The sequence below is a fragment of the Anabrus simplex genome, chromosome 8 (assembly GCF_040414725.1).
Source record: "Anabrus simplex isolate iqAnaSimp1 chromosome 8, ASM4041472v1, whole genome shotgun sequence".
Lineage (NCBI taxonomy): Eukaryota > Metazoa > Arthropoda > Insecta > Orthoptera > Tettigoniidae > Anabrus > Anabrus simplex.
The window spans coordinates 32,677,656-32,702,328 of NC_090272.1; the positions used below are offsets into that span (position 1 = coordinate 32,677,656).

The 24,673-nt window shown below is 41.0% G+C and overlaps 1 protein-coding gene across 1 annotated transcript in view; it reads left to right on the forward strand.

Moving 5' to 3' along the window:
- The window catches only part of jvl (javelin-like), a 483,163-nt gene that overhangs the window by 1,168 nt on the left and 457,322 nt on the right, over positions 1–24,673 (forward strand). The window lies entirely within an intron of this gene.

Genomic DNA, 24,673 nt, shown 5'->3' on the forward strand with positions numbered 1-24,673 from the left:
TCGATAATGTTGTGAGATGGACAGCAGGCAATGGTATGTTGATAAACGGGAGTAAAAGTCAGGTTGTGAGTTTCACAAATAGGAAAAGTCCTCTCAGTTTTAATTACTGCGTTGATGGGGTGAAAGTTTCTTATGGGGATCATTGTAAGTACCTACTGTAGGTGTTAATATAAGGAAAGAACTTCATTGGGGTAATCACACAAATGGGATTGTAAATAAAGGGTACAGATCTCTGCACATAGTTATGAGAGTGTTTAGGCGTTGTAGTAAGGGTGTAAAGGAGAGGGGATACAAGTCTCTGGCAAGTCCCCAAATAGAGGATGGTTCCAGTATATGGGACCCTCACCAGGATTACTTGACTCAAGAACTGGAAAAAAATCCAAAGAAAAGCAGCTCGATTTGTTCTGGGTGATTTCCAACAAAAGAGTAGCGTTACAAAAATGTTGCAAAGTTTTGGCTGGGAAGACTTGGGAGAATGAAGACGAGGTGCTCGACTAATAAGTGGTATGTTCCGAGCTGTCAGCGAAGAGATGGCGTGGAATGACATTAGTACGAATAAGTTTGAGTGGCGTCTTTAAAAGTAGGAAAGATCACAATATGAAGATTAAGTTGGAATTCAAGAGGAAAAATTGGGGCAAATATTCGTTTATAGGAAGGGGAGTTGGGGATTGGAATAACTTACCAAGGGAGATGTTCAATAAATGTCAAATTTATTTGAAATCATTTAAGAAAAGGCCAAGAAAACAACAGATAGGGAATCTGCCGCCTGACCGATTGCCCTAAATGCAGATCAGTAGTGATTAATTGATTGGGCATAATTTAAGAATAATTCTTCCATCTTCCTAATTGTCTTATTTCGTTCTGTATGCTTCTAAGCCTCGTTGCGAGTCATTTAAATATGTCATAGTGCTCTTGGAAATTACCATGTGTACCAGAAAGGTTAGTAGATGTTTTAGGCAGTGCAAGGCCTTCACACTACTTCTGCCTGCCGAAGAGTTTTCACGTTGTAGCGACGAAGAATGAATGATATTGCAGTATATGAATGAAGCTTTGCGCGGCACTGGATACGTGTTCTGCAAAATATGCAAGAACATGTTGAACTGTTGTCAAGAACTGCCATGTTACACTCCTGGTAGTTGTTCTACGTCGCACCACCGACTCAGATAGGTCTTATGGCGATGATGGGACAGGGAAGGGCTAGGAGTGGGAAGGAAGCGGCCGTGCCCTTAATTAAGGTACAGCCCCAGCATTTGCCTGGTGTGAAAGTGGGAAACCACGGAAAACCATTTTCAGGGCTGCCAACAGTGGGGTTCGAACCTACTATCTCTCGAATACTGGATACTGGCCGCACTTAAGCGACTGCAGCTATCGAGCTAGGTTATGAAATTTTGGATTCCAGTGACTTCAATGGCAGTCACAAAATCATCGAGGTATAACTGCCCTTACAGTGAAGCACAGCTCGGTAAATTAGTTTAAAGATAAAACAGTCGTAAATGATTTACTTTTTGTTACTTATAAATGAGAAAGTCGAAAGATTGAGGAATGTGTATTTTTGTTCATTCCAGTGAAAACGTGCGGGTAAAATGGCGTATGGCTTTTTTTTTGCTAGTTGCTTTACGTCGCACCGACATAGATAGGTCTTATGGCGACGACGGGACAGGACAGGGCTAGGAGTGGGAAGGAAGCGGCCGTGGCCTTAATTAAGGTACAGCCCCAGCATTTGCCTGGTGTGAAAATGGGAAACCACGGAAAACTATTTTCAGGGCTGCCGACAGTGGGATTCGAATCTACTACCTCCCGAATACTGGATACTGGCCGCACTTAAGCGAATGCAGCTATCGAGCTCGGTGGCGTATGGCTTTTAGTGCCGGGAGTGTCCGATGACATGTTCGGCTCGCCAGGTGCAGGTCTTTTGATTTAACTCCCGTAGGCGACCTGCGCGTCCTGATGAGGCTAAAATTATGATGAAGACGAGACATACACCCAGACCCTGTGCCAGTGAAATTATCCAATGGTGGTTAAAATTCCCGACCCTGCCGGGAATCGAACCCGGGATCCCTGTGACCAAAGGCGAGCACGCTAACCATTTAGCCATGGGGCCGGACTAACGTGCGGCTGATAAAGTGCTGAGTGTCACCCTAACACAGTTCGGGCTATTTCTTGTACTTAGGATGGATGCATTTTAAAGCGTTTTAGAATAACAAAAATACCCTCATATTTCAGGAAAGTGCTCATCGCTTTGCATCGAACACGAAATAATCCATCAATTTCACACCGATTTAATTTTAAGAGGATCTTCAAGGTTCAAATGGGAGCTAAGCTTGTAAAAGTATCTTCACCGAGATCAAACCACTGTTCTGGATAGTTCAAAATTCTACATCTGTTGACCTTCTTTAGTTTTTTTTTTTTTTTACATTCGGGAGATAGTGAGTACGAACCCCACTGTCGGCAGCCTCGAATATGGTTTTGCATGGTTTCCCATTTTCACACCAAGCGAATGCTGGGGCTTTACCGTAAGGCCACGGCCGCTTCCTTCCCACTCGTAGCGCTTTCCTATCCCATCGTCGTCGTAAGACTCATCCATCTGTGTTTGTGCGACCTAAAGCCAATTGCAATATATATTATTTGATCAGGAACTCTTTCCAGTTCTTGGAACATTTCGAATCCCTGGACGTTATTTGTTCCCCTGATCCGATACAAACATTATTAATGTTAAGAAAGTTTTGCGTAATTCGTAATTTTGATTAAAGCTAGAAAAATATCCGGTCAACATGTTGGAGAAGTCTGGCTAGAAACCTGAACACACTGCGCATGGCAAACCGACCAACAACCCTTGTACTTCATGTGTACCAAGTTTGTCTCATTGTCCATGACCATTTTTATTTGTTGTTTTAAACAAATTAGTGTTAAGGCTGGGAAGGAGTAACCTGACTTTTGTCCAGAGTTGAATGGGCGAACCACTTGGTTCTTGGACTGGGTTCAAACTTAAACTACTGTGTTTCCTGAATTCACGTCCGTAGTTGTCTTGTTGAATATCCTGTGCATTATTGTTGTACTTCATCGGGTGAAACGTATGTGTATGTTCAGTCCTCGGCCCGAAGGCTGGTTGGATCCTCAACATCTCCACCATTAGCTGTCAGAGATGGCCTTGGCATCACTGAAGAGGGAAATGAGGAGTGAGGTAGTTTCCCGTTGCTTTCTTCAGTGAACGGTATAATAGCCAGATTGTTATCTTTTCACTGCTCCAATTTTTGTCAGCATGTCTCTGTAACCAAGTTCTAATTTGAAGACTGTTAAATTGTGAGATGCCATGAGTTGCTGTCCGTGGCATTTTGTGTTTCAAGCATACGTATCTCTCGTCTACTCTCTCTTTGCACATACTTCAATTAGCATTTCAGCATAAATTTTTCTCTCCTCAAAGTTTAGTCGCATGTCCACCATTATTTCCATTTACTAGAACAAACAAAAAGAAAGCTATGAGTTACTGACAGTCGAAGAGTGAGTACATTTTTTGGCACACGCTGTATGTATGGGCCTATAAGTAATGATTGAATTGATGTTGTTTTGAGATGAGAAATACGGAATACCAAAGCTGCAATTGCTTTCTACATACCTCAGTCAAATATTTTGTATATTTTTTAATATTAATTGTTTGAGATGAACGTTCTTTACTATTATACTGTATTGCTGTAATGTGCTTCGACACTACGTTGTAATAGTACGACATTTGCCTTGATTGAGTGTTCAGGTGTCACAGTAAGAATATCGGACGACGTCTCGTATATACTCACAACCAATTCTACAGACAGACTGTTTCTTTAATGCTATTTATTCGGGGCGTCGACCTAGAAAGATCTTTTGCCCCTACTTGCCTACCTGCGTGTATTTGGATATTGCGGAAGTCACAGAGACTTACAGTAATTGAAAATCTTCCACCTTTTTGATACTTTTTATTTGCTTTTTAGCAAATTAATTATAAAACAGTACATGTTTCGTTCTTACTTGATGACATCTTCAGCTGTTGTTAAGCTTAGGTGGATCGCTAAGTTTTTGAGTAAATTAGCGATTCATCTAAGCTTACAGCTGAAGATGTTCTCAAGTAAGAACGAAACATGTATTGTACTGTTTTATAATTAATTAATTTGCTAAAAAGCAAATAAAAAGTATCAAAAAGGTTGAAGATTTTCAATTACTGTAAGTCTCTGTGATTAGAATTTGATACGGAAAATGAAGCTGATTACTTGCAATATTGCGGAAGTGTAAAGTGTTGAATGTGAGGAAAGGAACGTTGAGAACTACACAAACACCCAGTCCCCAGGCCAGGGATATTAATCGTTTACAATTAAAAACCCCTGGCCCGGCCGGGAATCGAACCCGGGACCGCCGGGTGACAGGTGGACGCGTTACCCCCTACACGGCGGGGCCGGACTCAGACTGTACTTCAGGGTAATCCTGTGAGCCCTTCCAGCTGAGGAAATCATAAGAAAAATAGATCCTACAAAACACCGGTCAGGACATACACGTCTATACTATCTGCGCACTTTTTAGTGATAGATTTACACCCTAGTGCTGAAGTGGTCGACTTCGGTTATTTTCGAGATTCGTATTGGCAACCTTTGAAACACAAACTAAGAATTGCTTATCATCGCTGTGCTACATCTGGCGTACACTTTAAGTACTCGTACTGTTGTTATTTACACAGCAAAGCCAAACTATAGAATTCATGCTAGGAACACGTTTCGCAACGGGAAATGTTATATAGTATTATATATTGTGTGTATGACACAGTTGTTTGCTTAAAATAATAAAGGTTTATAAAATTCATATCGATCGATCATATTGTCGATTCAATTCAGATTTCATTTCCATTCAGTTGGCAGTATTAACGGAACCCTTCTTACTTCTCCAACGAGTACAAAAATCTATCACTAAAAAGTGCGCATACTATACATATGCAGATGACATAGTAGTTGGTTCATTCAATCTCGAGAAATCCTACGTGTCGTGGATGCCGTGGTGGAATGATGCCAGAAATCAACCACTCAAAAATGGAAATAATGGCGTTTAGAAAAGGAGAAGGTACTCATCGCAACCATTGTCAACAATACGATAAAAGTAGACGAATTCAAATACTTAGGCATCACCCTGCAATCCAGCGGTAGCTGCTTTACAAAACCTCCGCAGCACATGCAGTATGAGCAATTAATGAGATAAGAAACACCCATGCCTTTAGCAACAAAATTGTTCGGAGCAAATATCATGCCAATAACGCCTACGGCATTGAAATTCTTTCTTCAAATCTCACGGCAGCAACAACAACAACAAAGAGAACTTCTCTGAAGAGAGTTAAAGTCTTCTCTTAAAAGGAGATTTAGGGGTGTCCAGAATGGCAAGATATCGATTAGTGTATAGCCAGAGAAACCTTTCTCGTTGAGGGCTTAAAATTGGAATAGCGGCTGCCTTGCCTTGAAACGCAAGCAAGCCTTCTAACAGCTTCTCTTAACGTTTTATGTACAGTAATTCACAGAGCGTGACAATGTCCAATTACAAAAGAACTCAGTAGTTAACTTAAGTGAACGTTTGAATGTGTATACCCGGTTGCAGAAAGGTCCATTAAATCAGCCCTTGATGGCATTTCAGTTGGTTGTCCATCAACTTTGATTTCTGATTGTGTTGCAGAAATCGTAACCCCCTGTCAATTTGATCCGATTTATTTATTGAAGATCTGATGAGAAAATGAATCTGGCAACACAGCAATTCGTGGCCAGTTCGTGTTGATTCGTTAAGGATGGTGTCGAGCAAAAACATTGTAAGTGGCAGTGAATCAGGAAACAGCTGATCGTGTTCTGTGACAGCTGAATAATGGCATTTCGAGGCTTTGTTTTGATTTGTTTTCTTCGAAAAAGTGAGTGATATATCCACTAAGAAAGTGAGAGGGCCGATTTTTTTCATTGAATGATAGAGCCCTCTTGCGTAATATTGTAGAGTGATACATTCATATTATTGAAAACAGTAAACGGATGTTGTGTGGGCAAAACAGAAAGGAGCAACATGAAGTACATGAAGCCAGCTGCCAATCATTGGCATAAACAAAAAACACATGAGTCGTTACTTAACCTGATTTTACACGAAAAAGTTATATCTATCATGAAAAAATATTATTGTAATCTCATATTGTTATATTTCTTCATCAGAAAAATGCATGTTAATAAATTACTACAATACAACCAACTGTAACATCAATTTGAGTGGCGAATTCGCCACGGAACACTGCAGGCAATCATCGGAATACGGTACGAAAATTACGAAAGAGCAAACACGCATGCTGCAGATAGAGTATCTTCAAGTTTTGTTATAAATTCTAAAGTTTGCTTTTACATGAATATTAATATGTGAGAGATTAGTATTTATTTCAAGCTTTTAGAGTAATTTTGTTTATAGAAATTAACTTGTTCTTTGCAATAACCCGGTATAAGATAGAAATTATGTCTGTCTGTCTGTCTGTCTGTCTGGTTAGATCCTCAAATAGCACCACCAAAGGCTATGCAGTTATAGGGAAACAGCAAAAACCAATGGCAGAGACCAAATGAAGCGTACTAGGCAAGATGAGGAGTGGGGTAGTTTGCCGTTGTTTTCCTCACTGGGCCAGCACGACTGATCCTATGAGCAGACACTATTTGTGCTCCGAATGTCATTCAGTACCACCCATACCCCCAGCAGCTTCCATATTGTCACAGCCATGGATGAGACTGGGACTTCAGTGGAAGCTACACTTTGCTCTGGCCTGTGCCAAGAGCCGGGCACAAAGTACTGCAACAGGCGGAGAGATTATGACTACGGAAAACAAAATATTACGTCATTCAAATAGCACTTTATATGTGAACGTCGATTTATTATCACTGGAACGTTTAACGAGATGTGTTGAATGAAAGAACGGTAGCACCCTTCAGTTTAAAGGACCAGTGGTTGATTAGCATGAACTTGCTGGTCATTGTCGATGAAACACTGGGTGCTGTTTCTGCAACTCAAATAGAACGATTGCTAATCAAACGCCGGTCAAATTTTGACTTCCTTTTCTGCAACCGGGCATTAGCAATCTGAATATGCATGTCGTCGCTCTTAATCTAAAACCTCTCACCTCCATAAATCCACATGGCTTTAGAAAGGACAAAAATGTTAATAAAGTATTTTTCGATAAGAATTAGAAAACAGTGGATAACTGCCATGTTACTTGTGTACGTACATAGAAAAATATATTGTGAAACAAATCATTATGACATAACAATACTGATTTTACCTCCTACTAACTACTTGTGCGGCTTTTGGAGACGACGAGGTGCCCGAATTTTGTCCCGCATGAGTTTTTAATTGTCGGTTAATGTACAGACGTGAGGTTCACGTACTTGAACACCTGAAGATACCACCGAGCTGAGCCAGGATCAAGCCTGTCAAGGTGGGCTCAGAAGGCCATTGAAATGGAAATGGTGTATGGCTTTTAGTGCCGGGAGATCCCAGGATGGGTTCGGCTCGCCAGGTGCAGATCTTTTGATTTGACTCCCGTAGGCGACCTGCGCGTCGTGATGAGGTTGAAATTATGATGAAGACAACACATACACCCAGCCCCCATGCCAGGGAAATTAACCAATGAAGGTTAAAATTCCCGACCCTGCCGGGAATCGAATCCGGGACCCCGGTAACCAAAGGCCAGCACGCTAACTATTTAGCCATTGAGCCGGACGAGCTTCCAGTGATATATGAGTTGGTATCGGAATTAAATTCACTGTCGCTGGACTGAGTACGTCAGACGGTTGTCTTTTTGAGTCCAAGTTGGAAGTTTCGATTTCGGCTCTCGATCATGTTTGATGGTCTTCAAATACGTGAGCACCGTGTCGGTAGATTTACCAGCACATAAAAGAATTCCGGCAGCTCGGCTTCTCAAAAATATGAACAAGTAGTCATTGAGACATAAAACCAATGATATTATTAAATTCGTTGTCAGGTCATTTGGAGAGGCGAAGTTTTGGTATTTACTGGTAGTGATTATTGTTTTTAAAAGGAAAAATAACGGGCCAATCATCCTCTAGTAACGCTAATCAGAGGAAGAATAGAAATACGTGAAAATGAGACTTCCTTGGTATCGTACTCCTAATACCGTCGCGGTCGGAACAGAACAATAGTTGACCGAGGGAAGTCTGATAGAATAGATGACGGTAAAGAGTCGGACACAAGTGAAATAAATAAATCTCAGACTCATCTAGGGTCCCGTGGTCTCCAACCCACGCTCTCAAAGACGAGGTTTTATGACTAAGTTCATATCTAAAATTTACGAGGTTTTTTATTGACAGAAATAGTATGCACTTTACAATATACATGTTTGTATTTTGCCATTAACTCGAAAATCTACGCTATTGCACCATAAGATCCATAGACATCCGAGATCTATATTTGTCACACGGTACACTGGACATCTCGATTTCGATAATAGCTGACGTTACGAGGTTTTGGAATAACAGCGACAAGTACAAAACTAAACTTTAGTCTTCTGTCATATTCCGATCATTTATTTTTTAATTAAGAGAGAGTTAGCGGTACGTCAGTTTATTTGAGCTTATTTTCTGCAAACGCTCAGGTTTATTTAGCTAGCACGAATGAACTTTATCCAGCTTAATCGTTCAAAGTCACTAAATTAACACTCGTTTGCTGCAAACTTGATGTTGAACGATACTTAAGAGTTTGTTCATTACAATGGAAGTGAAAGGACGTGTAGTTCGAACCGATAACAAGTAAAACATCTGTTATTAACAGGCAACGAATTAAAAACAATCCACAAGTCAGATTTGCTGTTACTTCTGTTAATATTCATCTAGTAAGGTGGAATCACTAAATAAGCTGTTGGTAACTATGTAACGTAGTGAATCCAAGAACGCATATTCCGATCATTGTCGCTGGATAGGCTGATACAGTAGTACCTGTCCTCAGTGGAAACACAAAGGAACGGAATTTTTCCCGCTGTATGCAGGATTCTGGTTCATAAGGGTGGTTAAAAATAAAATAAAAACTATAAGTACATAACTACGTTATGATTTTGTGCGGTAGTAGTTACCATAGTCCGCCTCTGTGGTGTAGTGGTTAGTGTAATTAGGTGCCACCCCCAGCGGTCCGGGTTCGATTCCCAGCTCTGCCACGAAATTTAAAAAGTGGTACGAGGGCTGGAACGGGGTCCATTCAGCCTCGGGAGGTCAACTGAGTAGCCATCCCAGAAGTGGTTTTCCGTGGTTTCCCACTTCTCCTCCAGGCAAATGCCGGGATGGTACCTAACTTAAGGCCACGGCCGCTTGCCTGTCCCATCCAATCTTCCCATCCCCTACCAAAGCCCCTGTTGAGCATAGCAGGTTAGGTCGCCTGGGCGAGGTACTGGTCATTCTCTCCAGTTGTATCCCCCGACCCATAGTCTCACGCTCCAGGACACTGCCCTTGAGACGGTAGAGGTGGGATCCCTCGCTGAGTCAGAGGTAAAAAGTGACCCTGGAGGGTAAACAGATTAAGAAGTAGTAGTAGTTACCATAACAACTCTAAATCTTACACTTACAGTATATACACTAGTTCATCAGCACTAACACAGATCTGTTCTTGGCTAGAACTTCCTCACAGTGCACAGTAGTACAGTACTTAATACACATTACATGTTTTATAGAAATAACACCAAGAGTAATACTGTGCAGTAGTCATTTACTTCTTCCAGTAATCGAGAATTGTATGCTGGACACATCTATCCCTGGTAGCACGGTTCTCAATTAAAATGCAGGCATGGCGAATAGTGTCGAACAGTTCCTCGTCATCTTTCGCTAGCCTAAAGGACTGGATGTCCTTTACGGTGATACGGATCAAGAAAGTTTCCTGTATCAAGTTTCGGTCTTTCCGCATTCCTACAGTGAAAGATGTCCAAACCACAAGGAGTATCCCTGTTATAGTCTACGTATAGAGTTGCCACCTTACAACCAGACGGTCCGAGTTCATTTTCTGGTCGAATGGTATCTTGTATTCGGAATACACATGTACTGAAAAGGGTTAGGAAGAGAATTTACGTAATTTCTCCGGCACAATAGGAACATTTCCTTCCGTTTCCGCGTGAGACAGGTTCCGTTAAATACAGGTAAACCTACATGCATATCAATTCAGGAGACCGGCAAAATATTCCGATATGGACAGTCTTTCGGTTCTTAAGAATTCCGCTAAAGGCAGGTTTTACTGCACTTCATGTCCTCCGCAGGCTCACGGTTAAGCATCCTCGGCTGGACTCGTATCGCTGTATGATCACTAGAGCGCGGATTATACTCACGGTTAAGCATCCTCGACTGGACTCGTATCGCTGTATGATCACTAGAGCGCGGATTATACTCACGGTTAAGCATCCTCGGCTGGACTCGTATCGCTGTATGTTCACTAGAGCGCGGATTACACTCACGGTCAAGCATCCTCGGCTGGACTCATATCGCTGTATGATCACTAGAGCGCGGATTATACTCACGGTCAAGCATCCTCGGCTGGACTCGTATCGCTGTATGATCACTAGAGCGCGGATTATACTCACGGTCAAGCATCCTGAGCTGGACTCGTATCGCTGTATGATCACTAGAGCGCGGATTATACTCACGGTTAAGCATCCTCGGCTGGACTCGTATCGCTGTATGATCACTAGAGCGCGGATTATACTCACGGTCAAGCATCCTCGGCTGGACTCATATCGCTGTATGATCACTAGAGCGCGGATTATACTCGCGGTTAAGCATCCTCGGCTGGACTCATATCGCTGTATGATCACTAGAGCGCGGATTATACTCACGGTCAAGCATCCTCGGCTGGACTCATATCGCTGTATGATCACTAGAGCGCGGATTATACTCACGGTTAAGCATCCTCGGCTGGACTCATATCGCTGTATGATCACTAGAGCGCGGATTATACTCACGGTTAAGCATCCTCGACTGGACTCGTATCGCTGTATGATCACCAGAGCGCGGATTATACTCGCGGTTAAGCATCCTCGGCTGGACTCATATCGCTGTATGATCACTAGAGCGCAGATTATACTCACGGTTAAGCATCCTCGACTGGACTCATATCGCTGTATGATCACTAGAGCACGGATTATATGTAATTGCATATTCTGTTCCCATATAAGTAGCTACAAGAAAAGCTAAAATGTCGGCGAATCACACTAAAAGGGGCCATTATTCCAGGAGTTTAAAATTAGATATTTTTTACATATTTCGATGCATAATAAATATTTTCATGAACATTACATATTTTTAATATTTTGAAGGATATTCCGCATCTGAAAGAAAACATCATTCTTTTTTCACTAATTTTACATCGATTTAAGCTTTTTATTTAAACACTTGAAAATAGTTTAAAAAGTCTGTACATCTCTAACATCTGAAAAAAAAATGAATAATTTAAAGTGAAGTATTCTGTCAATGAACGCATCTCTTAGCCATGTTGATGGTTTGTACATTCCTTAAGAAGTAACAGTACAGTGTGAAGGGTGGCTCAATGACATGTCGCTGCTACTACGGAGAAAGACACAAAGTATGACAAACATATTGGGTGCAACTCCTTGAAAATGAGAACGTATCTTCCATTATCATTCCTTTTTTGAAATACGCGCCAGTGACTTCATGGGAAGTGAAAGGTCTTTTTCTATACGAATAAGAACATCCTAACAGACAGAAGGCATTCGATGACCGCAGAAAATTTAGAAAAAAATTAGTTATTGCGCCCCCAAATGAAAATTGGAGTTTGAATAACGTCTGAACTTTTAACTTTTTTCGGGTTTGTTTCTTTTTCTACGTTCAAGAGTACATGGAATAAAGCTTAGATATCAAGTTACATATTTTTTATTTATTACATATTTAACTACATATTTATGTACATATTTCTTATTTTTATTCTACATATAATCCAGGCTCTAATGATCAGTCTTGTCCCGTGGATATTTTAAATCAAGGTTCTGTTACGGTAAAGGAAAGGCAAATTAACGGCGCTCATTTCCAGCGACTGTCTGGTACCAGAGACGCCATGGGAACGAAATGGATACGAGTTACGGGAATTGGAATTCTTAATTAGCTCATATTGTCTGCGTTCCATTTAAATGTTTCGAAGAAAAAGGACGGGCCTAATCGCAAATGACACCCTACTTCAGTCTTTCAGCATTGATTCCCTCGTTGGTGGGGCGGTAGAATACAGTTCCTGCTTCCCTGTCACGATCTTCACTATGTTTTCCAATCTGAGTTGTCTTGGTCAATTCTTGTTCTTTTCCGACTTCGCCGGTATTAGATTTGGGAAGGTTAGAGACTCACGCCTTCCGTGGCCCTTGTCTATCTTTTACAGATACCTCAAGCAATATTAACTAGACCTATTCGTTTAACAACATTGTTTGTAATACAGCTTGGCAATCCCATTATTTTGGTAAATTGACTTAGAGTATTTAAGTGCATCCTATAATTTCGCCAGAGATTTCGATACTCAGCATATTAAAATGGAGTCACAAGCTTACCTCTTCAGTTGTAGATTCAGAATCCTCCTGTTAACTACCTCTTTATAATATGAAGCTGTGGATATTAGAAGGGTGAGGTTGGTTCTCGATATAAGCTGCTGCTGCTGCTAATAATAATAATAATAATAATAATAATAATAATAATAATAATAATAATAATAATAATAATAATAATGATAATAATACCCGTGTGGGGATTTACCGGTTACCTCCATCGGGCGCGTCCCATTGGAATTGGGGAAGCTCGCTGGCTCTGCCGCCAGCAGAGTCAGAGGGTAGTAGGGAAATAAAATACCACCGTGAAAAAAAACTGGTCCCTTGCCAGGGTTACGGCGAAGACTGGTAAATGACCAGAAGCCAGAAAACATCTTGAGGCAACCTCTAGGGCTAACAACCCTAGTTGTAAAAGGATGGGTACCCGTCCAAAGCAAAGTCAAGTCAAAAAAGCATGATGGCACAACATTTCAAGAAACATACCCCAGGGGGTAAATCTTCGGATAAATCCCTCGTCGTGAACGCCACGGCGCACGAGTCTCGTTCGGATTCTGGGGGAGACTCGACATCATGCAAGAGACGAGTCGGAGCGTCTCGGTGTACCCCGAAGAGTCAAAAACTCAGGCCAAAACCTAAAACCTTTCTAGCAACTTTCAACATAAATTCACTTACACAAACTAGCAAGCTGAAAACCCTCACCAAAGCTCTTCACGAAAATCAGATATCCATAATGGCCCTACAGGAAACAAGGTACCCAGATGAAGAGATTTTTGAATCCGAAGGCTACCGATTTTTCAAGAGCAAAGTGCAAAAAGGAATCCTCAATGGAGCTGTGATGCTTGGAACAGCGTTTGCTGTTAAAACCAAGATCCTTAAATCGGTTGCAAATTTCGAACCTGTGAATGACAGATTGTCTATACTCACAATTAAATGCGCGAACAAAACCTACGCCCTAGTTAACGCACATGCTCCTACAAACGATAAGAACAAGTCTGATCCAGACGAAGTTGATAATTTCTGGGACCTACTGGATGAAAAATTAAACAAAATCCCCAAACACCATGTCAAGCTTCTTTTGGGTGACTTCAATGCCCAACTAGGTCGTGAACAGAAGTACAAGAAAGTTATAGGAACGTACCCTGCTCACAAAAGAACCAATCCCAACGGCAAAAGTCCATTTGCGAAAAAAACCTGCAGGTCATGTCGACCCACTTTCGCCATCTACCCAGGAAGCAAATGACTTGGCGTTCTCCCGTCCAAGCTCTCGGAGAGTTCCAAATTGATCATGTTGCAATCTCCAGGAGAAACAGCCCTGAGATTATGAATGTCAAGGTAAAGAAAGGCATCAATGTGGCCTCAGATCATTATGTCTCTTATCAAATTCAAACCAATTCCCGCAAACACAAGGAAGACAACCAAACAGATCACACGCTTCGACAATGATAAACTTCGGCAAAGGGTCGAGGAGTTCCAGGAGAAGGCTAGACCAAATGACTGTGACTTTAACAACGCCAAAAGTCTCCTTGTTGAGGCCGCCAAAGACGTTGCAGAAATCAAGAGAAGCAAAAAGCATGCCTGGTGGAATAGTATCTGCGAATCAGTCCTCCAAGAAAGACTCAATGCGTGGAAACAGTACTACTCTACGAAATCAGAAAATGATTGGGAAACCTACAAAACCCAACGTGCCCAAGCAGCTAGGGTGTTCAGAACTGAGAAACGTAAATACGAAAAATCTCTCATTGAAAAGATAAAACAAAACTTTAGGAAGAATGAAAGCAGAAAGTACTACAGAGCCTTCAAACGCAAACTCACTGGCTATAAACCACCATCTCTATGCTTTGAGCGAAAGGACGGCACACTGGCGACGTCAAATGAAGAAAATTGCAGCATTCTGGCAGATTACTTCAAGAATTTACTTAATTGCTCTAAACCGCAAAGCGCCATTGAGACCAAGGAACCCTTACTCAGGTACCCAGATTCCAAACCACCGGACAGAGATGAAATCAAGCGCCACATTGCCCGTCTCAAAAATAACAAAGCGCCGGGGGAAGACTCAGTAGTAGCAGAACTATGGAAATATGCCCCAGAGGAATCACTTGATATCTTGCAATAGCAAATAGAAGAAATTTGGAACAAGGAGACCCTACCCGAAGATTGGAAAATAGCTTTGATCCATCCATTACACAAAAAAGGCAGCATGAAGAAAATCAACAACTACAGAGGAATATCTTTGCTACCCGTGACTTACAAAATTCTATCACTTGCCATCCTGGAGCGTTTGGAAGCACAAGTCGAACATCAAATAGGTGAATACCAAGGAGGGTTCAGAAAAGGTCGCTCAATAGCTGAACAGATCCAAAATCTCAAAACGATCATCAGATATTGTACACTAAGGTCCAAGCAATATGTGTCTGTTTTTGTGGACTTTAAGAAAGCGTACGACTCCATTGACCGGGAAGTCCTGCTAAACATCTTAAATGAATTTGGAATTGATTTGAAACTGCTGGCATTAATTAGAGCCACCCTGACCGATACAAAATCCAAGGTGAAGTTCCACGGATGTCTCTCGCATTCCTTTGACATCAAAACAGGAGTCCGATAAGGTGATGGGCTATCCCCGATATTCTTCAATTGTGTTCTTGAAATGATCATCAGAACCTGGCGGGTGAGATTACAGAAAACCAACTACAATCCATTAAGAATTGGAACCAAATCCAAGGGGATCGCAACAGACTGCTTAGCATTTGCCGATGATATTGCTGTTCTCTCAAACGACATAGGAACTGCTAGATCTCAAGTTGAAATTTTAAAGGAAATTGCCGAACAAACTGGTCTGCAGATATCGTTTGAGAAAACAGAAGTAATGACTAACATCAAAGAGGCTCCACCAAAACTCCATACAAAATATGGGGGACATCACCCGAGTAGACAAATTCAAATACCTGGATGAGATTATCATGAAAAATGGACTGGACAAAGAAGCTCTTCAGGAGCAAGTACGCAAACTGGAAATAGCCTACCAAACATCCCGCGCAATCTACAACAAAAAAAATGCCTTTTCCAAAACACCAAGATACGTCACTATGAAACAGTTCTGAAGCCAGTAGTTCTATATGCAGCCGAAACCCTGTCTCTAAATGCCAACAAAGGACTCCTTGAAGAACTGGAGAGAAAAAAGAACGCAAAATTGTGAGAGGAATCTTAGGATCAAAGTACAGAAATGGAATCCATCAAAAGAGATCCAACGAAGAAGTCTACAGCAAAATAGAGAAAATTACCGACACAATCAGAAAAAGGCGGGCACGATTTTAAGGTCATCTGAAAAGAATGGACGGAAGAAAGTTAACTAAAGAAATCTTTCACTTTTTTTGTTTCAAACCCCAAAACCACAATTCCCTGGTTTAGAAATACCAAAGAAGACCTGCAAATTCTACATATCTCAGCTGAATACACCCTTAACAGAGATCTCTTCCGCAAGAAAATATTGGCGAACGGGCTAAACCGAGACGAGCAACCGATGAGAAGACACGGTGCCCCTTGGACAGAGGAGCGTAAGCAGGCCTACTCACAAAGAATGAGGGAAATTTGGGCTCTAAAGAAGGCCAAGTTCAGTGTCAAATGCAACAAGACTTAACGTGGTCCTTGATGGCCCCAGCGAATTATATATAATAATAATAATAATAATAATAATAATAATAATATGTAAATTTATCTTGGCAGGTTCGATCCTGGCTCAGTCCGGTGGTATTTGAAGGTGCTCAAATACGTCAGCCTCGTGTCGGTAGACTTACTGGCACGTAAAAGAACTCCTGCGGGACTAAATTACCGCACCTCGTCGTCTCCGAAAACCGTAAAAGTAGTTAATGGCACATAAAGCAATTATTATTATTATTATTATTATTATTATTATTAAATTTCTTTTACGACATGCAGGCCGGTCCCGTGATATAGGGGTACGTACCTACCTCTTACCCGGAGGCCCCGGGTTCGATTCCCGGCCAGGTCAGGGATTTTTACCTGGGCCTGAGGGCTGGTTCGAGGTCCACTCAGCCTGCGCGATTAGAATTGAGGAGCTATATGACGGTGATGTAGCGGCCCCGGTCTAGAAAGCCAAGAATAACGACCGAGAGGATTCGTCGTGTTGACCACGTGACCCCTCGCAATCTGCAGGCCTTCGGGCTGAGCAGTGGTCGCTTGGTAGGCCAAGCCCCTTCCAGGGCTGTAGTGCCATGGGGTTTGGTTTGGTTTACGACATGCAGAGGGTACAGGTAATGAATCCTTTCACTTCACGTACAAGGTAGATACAGTTCCGATAAATCGAAAGAAATGTGTAGCATAATGATCTACACGTCCAACAATTATGGCAACTGATCCAACACACATTTCCATAGTACGTCACATACCTATCAGTATCTACGTCCAACAAAATGGTCGCTGATTTAACACACAGTTTTATTACCATAAATATTCGCAAGATGGGTATTATGAGAAAAAAGATACACGTAAAAACATAGAATTGTGGATATGTTTGTGGGTATAGAAGAGGAGAGAGAGTAACAGACTCCTTGATTGTTCCCCTCTTAGTAGCCTCTTACGACATGCAGGGGGTAAGATAATGCATCTTTTCATTCCACCCATAGGGGAGATAGAGTTCCAAAAGATCGAAATATATAAATACTTTTCTCTTCCTTCCGCAGCGCTCAGGATTTTAATTAATGTTTTCCGGGTAACATTCGCAATTGCTTTCTTTATAAATGTCTAATACCTCCAGTATCAATATTTTCCCAAACATGACTTTCCGTCCAAAAAATGGCGTCTAATTGTTTTGTTCAGTGTATTTTGAAATACCATTCTCCTGCTCTGCCTTGTAAATGGATTTTAAAACAATTTGTTCTACATTCATTGCACAGAAAAGGGATATCACGACTAGACGGGACGCAATAAAATCCACGCATTGATTCATAATCAATTGTAAGCGCCAATTTTTTTAAAGGAAAAATGATCGCCAAGTTTTTTAAAAGGAAAAATGATCCATTATGCATGGTTTGCCGCGAACTTATTGCCAACGCGTGAAATCTTCAGTAATGTTAACGACAACGTTTCTTTCCCCAGTGACATTCCCACTCAGAAATGTAACTGTGGCAAACATGGCTTCGCGCGATGCTCGTGGTGTGCGAAATTTCTGTTTCGAATGTTGCGATAGAGAAATGGGACAAGGGTTGGACAAACAAACTTATTACGAAACCCAGATGCAATTTTACAATCAACATAGCACCATTGATAAAAAAGATCCGTGTAGTAATCGTCAATGGGCATAAGTAGAAACAAAAACAACACAAGAAACCATTTCATCGGGATTTGAACACGGGGTGAAAAACTGTGAAGTCGCGGCAATACCGCTGCGCCATCGCTTCACTCGAACTTGCTGAGCTCCAAAAGGCACGTCATGTCGGAAACTTCGATCGTCATTTTCTCATTTTGTGACTGGACGATAATCCTTGAGTCCAACCTCACCCCTCACGAAGTAGAAGAAGAAGAAGATCGTAATTTTCTGATTTTTTTTTTTTTTTTTTACTATTTGCTTTACGTCGCACCGACGATAGGATATGAAAGGGGTAGGAGTGGGAAGGAAGCAGCTGTGGCCTTAATTATGGTAGAACCCCGGCATTTCCTTGTTGTGAACATGGGAAACTACGGAAAACCACCTTTGGGGCTACCGACAGTGGGATTCGAAGCCAATATCTCCCGAATGCAAGTTCATAGCTGCGCGCCCCTAACCGCTCGGGTATTTCGGAAACGATTAAAAGTGTACAGATAAGTCGAAACGTGCGTTCGCTTATTTCGACGCCTCTTTCATAGACCGAAATATCTGGAAAATTGGGTCGTTACACTTGGTGGGTTCCGAACTGCCAGTGGACAGATGGCGTGGTATGACAGTAGACGATAAGTTTGAATGGTATTTTAAAAGTAGGAAAGATCATAATATGAAGATAAAGTAATGAAGAAATTAAAGAGGACAAATCGAGCCAAATAATCGTTTACAGGAAGAGGAGTTAGGGATTGAAATAATTTACCGAGGCAGATGTTAGATACATTTCCAAATTCTTTGAAATTATTTGACAGAAGACAAGGTAAACAACTGACAGGTAATTTTCCACCTGTGTGACTGCTCTAGATGCAGATCAGTAGTGATTGATTGGTTGATTGATTGATTATATCGAAATCTTTGCTGTGATCTACAGTATTTCGTGGGCGGCGTGCTGTTGATCTCTCTCGAAGTCTCTCTTTGCGGCGGTATGAATCAATACCAACCCTGCTGATACGTGTACTACGTAGTTCAGCCAGCGCTGTGATGACGGTATATTTTCCAAACTATTTCTAGGATAGATGTCAGGCTGAAAGAGAACTACATCAGAAAAGATTATTCCTTTAATATTTCTGAACCCATAGGACCTTAAGATGTCGGCTGTATTGGACGAAAAGCGAGCTATATACAAACACTGTGCATGTTTACGCCATCATCAAGGTACTTACTACGGAACCCTTCCACATGGCTCCTCTCCGGGGCCCCAGGAGTTTTGCTACCCCATGCGATATTGCAAGTGCTTCCCGCTCTTCCAATTCACACGCAATGTACGTTTTATCTGACCTTCGTGACTTTTTACTCATTCTCACAAGCCTTTCTTGTTCTTTTTTTTCATTCAAGCGCTTACCAACTAACCACATTTTTGTAATGTTTTCTGTTGCAACAAGGAAGACGACGACGATAATGATTATTTGAACTCGTTTCTGTTTCTACCAATTCACAGCGTAAATTGCAGGGATATTTCAAATGTTCATCGAATTTTTAGATAAATGAACGGGAAAGCATGAAATACATAAATGAAGCACAACGAAACGTAATGACATGTGACCGCCTTCGGTGAATTTAAATGAAAGATCAGTGAATTCATTTATAACTTGGTTTAAATCCAAAGATCCACCCAACCCGAGCCCTTTCGACACCGTTGTCCACCAGTCAAAAATCTACTCACTTGTCAGCGAAGACACGAACAGTTGGGAGTTTAAAACAGTATATGCGTATTAAAATGTTCCTGATCTTTCAATATTTATTACAACAAATCCAATTCTAACACAACTCTCAAATAAAACTTACTGTCATACGACGGTCAACATAATCCTTATTTTAATATATTGTATCGCCTACTTCTAAAAATAAAAAATTGCTCATCGGCGCAAAAATCTAAACATGGACACAAAAGCCAGGAAAGTGGTAACTTGCATTGTCAAGTTTAATTCATCCATTGTAAAACTTTAAATCTCAGTTTTTTATTTCGAGAAGAATGCAGTGATCCTGTTTTAAAATAAAGTAGATGATAAGCACGGAGATCGTCGTTAAAATGTATACTGTAAGTAATTTCATAAAGAAAATGATTTATGCCTCCTAACATAAATAATAGTGACCTCAAATCGGACGTTATTTTATAATAAAGTATGCTGATTGTTGTATTTAGTAAAATACATATGATGCCATCTTTTCAAGTTGATACTTCGCATATTATGTTAAATAATACTCAGGAAATAAAGGTTGTTGACAAATTTAAATATCTTGGTGAGATTATAACTTGGAATGCTAAAGAAAAAGCATCCATAGATAGAACTCATTTACATATTACTATTTATCTATATATACATATCGTATCAGGTGTCAGATATCAACTTGATTCCTCATTTCGGACCATTCTCTCGGTAGACATTATCGTATTCACAAAGACTCACACACTTTAGATGCTGCCAATTGTGTACACTCGTTCATTTACAAATTATATGCACATTATACACACACACATAATGAAATGAAATGGCGTATGGCTTTTAGTGCCAGGAGTGTCCGCCAGATGCAGGTCTTTTGGTTTCACTCCCGTAGACGACCTGCACGTTGTGATGATGGTTAAAATTCCCGATCCTGCCGGGAATCGAACCGGGGACCCCTGTGACCAAAGGCCAGCCATGGAACCGGACAATGAATAGTTCAGACGGCAGAAAACTGGCATTATGGGCTCAAGTTGGCGTGTTCGATTCCTGCTTAGTGCCCTAGTATTTGAAGACGCTCAGTCAAATATGTTAGCCCCGTGTCGGTTTACCGGCACGTAAAAGAACTCGTGCCGAATACAATTCCGGCACCTCAGCATCGCCCAAAATCGTAAAAGTAGTTATTGGGACGTAAAAACAATAACATTATTAAAACTGTGCCAGGAAATCGTCGATTATTATGACTGCCTCACCAAATTCCTTACTGCATTTACATATGTCTTATCAGATATCAGGTATCAACTTGATTTCTCATTTCGGACCATTATCTGGGTAGATACGTCTGACCTTTACATTACCTGTAGTATTCATCGAAATTAATCCCTCATTACCTTGTCGCAAGAGTCCTAACGAGAGAGCGGGAGATTGGAAAAGAAACCGCTTTTCCTTTGGCAAAAATCCAAATAATCTCCCGGTCATGGCCACCCATCAACGGCAACCAGCCGTAAGACATAACCTGCACGGTTGCTAGGTAACATTGTCTGGCCATCCATCCATTCCTTACATCACTGCCTGGACAGTTGCTAGTTTACACTTCTGTCACATATTATGTCGCGCCACCTTACATACACAATTTTTCGGATGAGATAAGACATATTTATGTCAAAAAATTTGTACTTATTTGCTGTTCCTACAACACGCTGAATGTGTACGTTTGCATAGACATTTAAAGTATCGGCGAGTGTGCGGTACTCGCTGCGGGAGGCTCGCAGCTACAGTAGGATGATGTCAAGGAAGCGTCTTGCTGCTCTGTATCAATGAATGAATGTGGTCTGCAGCTGGCTTGTTGCTAGGCCACTTCCCCCTTGTTTAAATCAACTGAGCTCGCCCCACTTAACACAGTACGTATGTTCTTTAAAAAGCTTCACCAGTGCGTATCACTGCCAGATATCACCGTCCATAGACTAACTTTTCATCTTTGACCCTTTATTCGATAAGTTTTGAAAACTACGCTAATTTTTAACATGGAATACATGTGGAGTTGCTTGGTCAAAAAGAGACTCACGACAGTGTTATCAACAGTCGTACAGAGCAAGCGTGTTTTCTGTCGCCATGGTTACCATAAACCATTGTTTAGTGTCACCGCAGAGTGTGAAAACTAAGCTTATTTATATCTTACATGCTAATTATTGTGGATCAGCTGTCTACAGTCGGATGAATATATTTTTCTTTCTCTGAGCTATTTATGCATTTAAACACTACTTGGGCAAGTAATTGTCCATTGCCAGATTAAACTAGTAATAGTTACGAACACTATGTAAATATTTATGTAATACAGTACCGGTACTAGCTGAAGACAATTCGCTTCGCTGGTTTTTTGTACCTGCGGTTTTCTCTATATAATACTCAAGACGTGCATTGAAAGACCACGCCTTTTCTGTTTCTTCTTTTATTTTTATTCTATTTTCGGGGTACATTTAATATCCTACGTTCTAAGTCATTTCATAAAAATACATCCTTATACACTACATTTGATGGCTTGTTGTCTGGCGCATGCACAAACAAATTTTCTGCTTGTCCGACACGGGAGAAGACAACGTAAAACTGGCCATATGCGAAACATAAATCCTTCAAATTAACTTCGCAATTGTGGAACGTTTGACCCTGGGTCTTATAGTCATACTATAAGCTAATCTCACCGGAAATTGTAATAGTTTGAAACAAAATGACAAATGATTTGAGATGAATGGAATTCTTGGTATGAAAATCGAGTTTCCTTTTTTTCTTTGCCGGTTTGGATTACTGCCACAATGATATTGTTAAGGAGCTGCTTCAGTAAGTACCTGCTTTATGTTCAAGAATTAAAGAAAATATTCACAGACGTACTCAAGCAGCAAACTCGTATGATTCTGAGATCGCTATACTCCTGCGAAATGAATCAAGGAGTACATATCACAGCATTCTAGTTTACATTCTCACTCCGATGCTTCCAGTACTTTCTCGCTCATTTTAATACATTCAATGACGAAGTCTGCCACTTTCAAGCCCCACATCCTCCACACCTACATACCACCACAGCACACACGCAACAATTATAGTGCACGATGGGAGACTCGAGGCTACCTTTGCACACGAACACCAACAAGATACGTAGTTACTAACTACCTTGGAACACCAGTGGTCTGCGGTGGGTAGTTTTGGCTGCAAGGTGAAATATAGGGACACACACGTCTATTTTTATATATATGTATATAAAATAAGAGTTTTGTCTGTACATTGCTCAGAATTCAAAAAGGATGTTATTTCTGTATCAGTCTTGTCCACAAAAACAAGGAGATGCACTTTTTAATTTTCCGTAATTTTTGTCTATGTATGTACACGCATCACAAGAAAACGGCTGAATAGACTTTAATGAAAATCGGTATGCAAAGTCGGGGAATACGTCGCTAAAATCTACGTCAAAAATAATTTTATTCGCGCTGAGTGAAATGGTAGTTTAGGGGAAGGTCTAAAATTTAATTCTCAAATATTTATTAGTGGTCGTATCGATAAATACTACATGACTAAAGTTAGTATTACTTTTCCGACCATTTATGTCCTATACATTGTTATCGTACCGGCTATGATCACACAGATATTCGTGAATTTGGATTTTTGTAACTAAGTCCATATCAGCGCCGAGTCACGAGAAAATGGGTAAACAGAATTTAATGAAAATCGGTATGTATAGTCGGGGAATAAAGAACTACAGTCTATGCTATAAATAATTTTATAAGACGCCCTAATATCACAGTCAAAAGAAAACTAAAAATGTGAAGGCCTACAATATAGAAAGCTCATAAAATTGATCAACAGTAACATTTACACTGACCATTGTTTGTTGTGATGTGCTTTGCGTCTTCTGTTGCCACTTATCTCCGATAGATAGGAGAGGTTTTTTTTAATTTGCCTTACGTCGTACTGACATAGATAGGTCTTTTTATAGAATTTGTTTTACATCGCACCGACACAGATAGGTCTTATGGTGACGATGGGCTAGGAGTGTGAAGGAATCGGCCTTGGCCTTAATTAAAGTACAGCCTCAGCATTTGCCTGGTGTGAAAATGGGGAAACCACGATATACCATCTTCAGGGCTGCCGACGGTGGGGTTCGAATCCACTATCTCCCGAATGCGAACTCACAGCTGCGCACCCCTAACCACACGGCCAACTCGCCCGGTCGTACCGAGTGTAACAGCCTGCCTGAATATCTGCGAGAAGTAGCTGAACAAGACTTTCTTCTTTAGCATGCCATTCCTCTGGTTCATAAATTTTCTGGTACTACTGGTGCGTAACACACTGGTTCATCATAGCATTCGAGCTATTCAATCCCTACTCTGAGGCGCTGATTGGAATGAGCAGTGTGCATATTTAACGGAATAATGGTAGAGGAGTATTCACGGCTGCCTGCGGCCTGGTCATTCCAGCTATGGAACTTTGGACGGTTAGATCGGCACAGTAGTACTGTTCGTTAAAAGTGATGAAATGTGCGGTTTTTCAATTTGTCGATTATTTTATATGATAATATTGCTTTTAATCGCTACTTTCCTACTGACGTTTTTGTAGTGACCTATGTTGACTTCAGTTAGGAAAACCACAAAGTCAGTCACCACTAATCTGCATTTCGGGTAGTCTCCTACGTGGCAGATTCTCTGTTGGTTGTTTATACACTCTTTACTTAAGGAAGGCAACCCACGATGCAAAGATGAAGAGATACTGGGCTAAGAAGAAAGCTCACGAGAGTTAGGAACCACGTGATCCGATGGCCTCGACGAAACAAGAAGTAGTAAGAACAAAAACCTAACACTAATATTATGCAGCTTTATTGTTCCAAACCTAACATTTATATTATTCATATGGCAAAAGAACTATACAACAGTGAAATAACTTGAACAAGACCCGAATTCGCAACCTTCGAATATTTAAGTGAGCGCTTTACCGCTGTTCGACGAGAAGTAGATATCGAATGACTCCTCCTTCAGCATACCTACGTGCTGCTACTGCGCGCCTGTATCATTTTATTTTAGTACAGCAAAATACAGTATAATGTAA